Source organism: Propithecus coquereli, unplaced genomic scaffold (assembly GCF_000956105.1).
Source record: "Propithecus coquereli isolate 6110/MARCELLA unplaced genomic scaffold, Pcoq_1.0 Scaffold124, whole genome shotgun sequence".
NCBI classification, from domain to species: domain Eukaryota; kingdom Metazoa; phylum Chordata; class Mammalia; order Primates; family Indriidae; genus Propithecus; species Propithecus coquereli.
In genome coordinates, this window is record NW_012136525.1 from 240357 (window position 1) to 245287 (window position 4931).

A 4931-nucleotide genomic window follows, 5' to 3' on the forward strand; every position below is an offset into this window, starting at 1 on the left:
ATAGTATAGTGGATAAATTATAAATATACTGATGTCTTCTTTCCTATTAAGATCAAAAAACTGGAAGAAAAACTGTGGATGGGAAGGCAAAAATGATGTATTTTTTTCATTTATCAGTGTTTAGGAGATCAGAAGCGTCCAGATGCCAGAAAGGATTAGAGGAAAGGGACTAGTTGAAGGACCATGGGCAAGTTGTTTAATTGCTCTGAGATTCTCTACTTTAGGAAAAAAACTTACCATTCATGCAATAAAAAATCTGAAATTTTAATTATTTAAGAGCGACCTAGAAATTCATGGCATATAGTTTGGCCAGGTACACTTTGAAACACATACAGCAAGACTGATGTGCTGGAGTGGACCACTTGTAAAATGAGGGAACCAAGCTTGACTTCCAGATTCCACAACTCAACTCTCTGTGGATTCTCTCCTCCTAGTCTCACAACTATTAACTTTGTGAAGTAACAGAATGACATTTGTTGGGTCAAATTGCCTGTTTAAAAAAGTTAAAAAGGTAAGAGTTTCTGTTGGTGGTGGAGGGCATAAGTTAGTAAAACAATGTGAGAAAATAGTAGTTCTTGGTTGAAAATTAACTTTTACTATAAATGGCTTAAACCAGCAGATGTTGAATCATCAGTCATTGAATCATTAAAGCTTTGAGTAATCACATTTTGTGTGTGATTTACTGATTTAGTATGGAAGCAGGGGTTTATCCTTCTCTTAAATATTCAAAGTTGAGGAGGGAGAGAGGCAAGACGGCCAACTAGAGACGTCACTTGTCAGACTGTCCCGACGAGAAGGCAGGATATCAGACAGAGGAGAGGGGAGAAGATTTGCAGCTCAGGTGTGGACCACAGACAGAAAAGTCAGAGATGACTGGGGACCCACAGAGAAAACTGCAAAGCTGAGAAGTAAGAAGATAACGCAAAGAAGGTAACAACAGGGACCAAACCCATAGAGGCTCTGAGCCCAGCAAAACGGTAAAGGGGGGATTCCCCTCCCCCTCATAAAGTGCCTTCAGTGAACAGTGGGACACTAAGTGTACTGAAGCCTTTACCACTCTTCACAAGCCCAAGCACAGTGGCAAATATGGAATAGTCGGGGTGAACTAGTAAGTCCCAGGATTTTGGGCAGCCCAAGAGGGACATCGCCCAGGACAGTGCCATGAGAGGCTGCAGTTCCGGCTGTCACCCATCCAGACACTTCCCTCCCCCTCTAACCCCTGGCACCTTTCTTATCCACTCCAACTGAGAAAGCAGAGTGAGGTCAGGCTGTCTGAGAGCTGCAAGCTCTCCCCCACCCTGTACAGTCGCCAAGCTGTAGTTTGAGCTGAGAAGTTTGTGAGAAGCCGCTTCTCTCCAGGGGGCACATATTCCAGGATGAGGTCTCCTCAGAAAATGGGATCCAAATCTCTTCCCCTTAAGGTCTTCTGGTGGAAAAGGGGTGAACAGTTTGGGAATTTCCCACAGACATTTTGCAGAGTCACAGGCCAGTGGCTCAGAGAAGCAAGCTGGCCTTGGTGTACTCTGGACTTGAGAGAGGTCCAGGGGGACACAGGGGAAAAGACTAGAAGCTGGATTCAGGTGGCAAGGAAGCCCACATGGACAAATCCAATGGAAGAGTTTAGTGGGGCGCTGAGGAACAGGGATCTGGGGGTGCACCCATCCCCCCATTGGAGAACTGCCATGTTGGTTAATGGTGTGGTATTTGGAGAGGAATAGCCTTGCCCATGGTTCCATGGCAACCAAATGCTTCACAATCAGGTGCCCCAACTGATCGGGTGCTGCAGCCCCTCCCCTCACTCATTACGACAGGGAGAGCAGTTCATGCAGAGAAATTCACAAGGAGCCATTTTTCTCTGGTGGGTGTGTGATACAGGCAGAGGTCCCCATAGATAGAGGGGGCCCACACCTCTTTCTCCGAGGACTGGTTGTGGAACAGAGGTGCACAGCTTTGGATCTCCCTACCCACTAGCATTTTGCAGAGATACATGCCAGTGGGTCAGACATAGAGACCAGGAGGAGGTTTGAGAGCTGGACTTAAGTGGTAAGGAAGCACATGTTGACTGACCTGTGCTGCAGGGGTCCAAGAAGTGGTGATTTGTGGGAGCACCAACCCCTCCTCACAGAAAAACTGGACTACTGGATAAGGACAGGAAGATCTCAGACCTATGCCTTAGCACTCAGCATTTAGGCCCCTCCCCAGTGAACAGACCTCCTGGTTTGGTGAGCCCATCCTGATGCCCATACCAGCAGCTCCCACTAGTGGCTAGAGAAGCATTTCCTGATCCCTGCCAAGGCTTTGCAAAGCCTTTCAGGCTCCCACACCCTAGCCACGAACTGCCTTGCTTTCCCTCCACCTAAGTGGTGGTGAAGACCAAGAAACCCATTGGGAGCTTTGGGGTCTCTCCTAAAGCTTGGGGTACTCAAGTACTATACCTGGGGGACTAGAGTCTGCTAAAGGGACAAAAGAACATCTCAGCAACTGGCTTTTTCATAAAAACATCAACCAGTGACAGGGAGAACAACTCTATAGTACATCCTAACATTGCCTAATTCAAGCAAACAGAGCATGACTAATTCATACTCATGCATACCACCCTCTACATCAGACATTAAGCTGGGGGACCCAGCACAATTCACACTGCTGAGAGAAGGTGAAGACAGCAGGACAAAGTCAGCCCAAGACGATCACCAAATCTGTTTGAAAACCACATAGGCAACTAGGGACCAGCACTCTTCTCCCTGGCTGGGTTGGGGATTGATCTTCAGGGATCTGGGGACAGGACTGCAAGCCAGGCCCAGTAGCCCCACGACTGGATTGAGAGGCCAGATGAGAAGGAATCAGCAAGAGAATTCTGGAATTATGAAAAATCAGAGCAAAAGATCACCCCCAAAAGGAAACAGCAACTCTTTACCAATGGATGCCAAACAAAATGAAAATACTGAAAATATTGAAATAAGAGATAAAGAATTCCAAAAGGGAATTACAAGGAAGCTCAATAAAATACAAAAGAAAATGGAAAACCAACACACAAAACACACAAGAACAATACAGGAAATGAATGAAAGATTCACTAAATAATCTTTGATTTTTAAAAAATCAAATAGATCTCCTGGAAATGGAAAATTCATTCAAGTAAATAAAAACACAGTGGAAAGTTTTAAGAATAGATTAGAACAGGCAGAAGAAAGAATCTCAGAGCTGGAAGACAACGTCTTTGAATTAAACAAGTCAGCCAAAGATAAAGAACAGAAAAATAAGAAGAATGAACAAAGTCTACAAGAAATATGGGATTATGTAAAGAGTTGAAACATAAGAATTATAAGCATCCCTGAGGGTGAGGAAGAGAACATACAAGGGTTGGAAATCCTATTTGATAGACTAATTGAGGAAAACTTCCCTAGTCTTGCCGGAAATTTAGATATCCATGTATGAGAAGTTCAACAAACTCCTGGGAGATTCATTGCAAAGAGGCAATCACCCCAACACATAGTCATCAGACTGGCCAAAGTTAACAGTAAGGAGGAACTCCTATGAGCCATGAGGCAAAAACATCAGATAAGTCACAAAGAAAACCATATCAGGCTAACTACAGACACCGCAACTGAGATTTTATCAGCCAGAAGGGATTGGGGGCTCCATCCTCAGTCTTCTTAAACAGAATAATGGCCAGCCTAGAATTTTGTATCCTGCAAAACTAAGTTCCTTATATGAGGGTGAAATAAAGATCTTTTCAGACAAGCAGACACTGAGGGAACTTGTCAAGACCAGACCAGCCATAAAAGAAGTACTCAGATCTGCTTTATACATCAATCAACACAATAGACACCCACCAGTATAAAATCACCCAAAAGCTAAAGCTCAGGGGCCACACATAATAACAGCTCAAGAAGTAAAACAAAACAACACGGTTCTACCAAACAGGATGAGAAGAAATGTATCCCACTTATCAATTCTTTCAATAAATGTGAACAGCTTGAATTCCCCACTCAAGAGACATAGGCAGACTGAATGGATAAAAAAAATATAAGCCAAGAATCTTCTGTGTCCAGGAAACACATATAACCCAAAAAGACTCATTCATACTCAAGGTAAAGGGGTGGAAAAAATATTCCATGCAAATGGAAATCAAAACAAAGCAGATGTAGCCATTCTCATATCAGACTTCACATCAATAATAGCAAAGAAAGACAAGGACAAAGACAGTCATTATATAATGGTAAAAGGAACAATTCAAAGAGAAGACATAACAATCCTAAATATTTATGCGCTGAATAAAAGACAGCCCAGATTCATAAAGCAAACCCTATTAGATCTAAACAAAGTGATAAACAACAGCGTAGTAATAGCTGGGAACTCAAGCAAATCAACAAGAAAAAATCAAACAACCCCATTAAAAAGTGGCAAAAGATATGAACAGAAACTTGTCAAAAAAAGATAGACCAATGTCAAACAAACATATGAAAAAATGCTCAGCATCTCTAATCATCAGGGAAATGTAAATCAAAACCATAATGAGATATCACTTAACTCCAGTGAGAATGGCTTTTATGAAAAAGTCCCAAAACAACAAATGTTGGCCTGGTCTCAGACAGATAGGAACACTCATGCACTGCTGGTGGGACTGCAAACTAGTAAAACCTCTATAGAAAGTAATATGAAGATACCTCAAAGAACTAAAAGTAGAACTACCATTTGATCCAGCAATCCCATTACTGGGCATCTACCCAAAGGAAAAAAGACATTTTATAAAAAAAATATCTGCACTCAAATATTTACAGCAGCACAATTCACAATTGGAAAGATGTGGAAACAACCCAAGTGCCCATCAATCCATGAATGGATTAATAAAATGTGTATATGTATACAATGGAGTTCTACTCAGTCACAAAAAACAATAGTGATCTAGCACCTCTTGTATTATCCTGGAT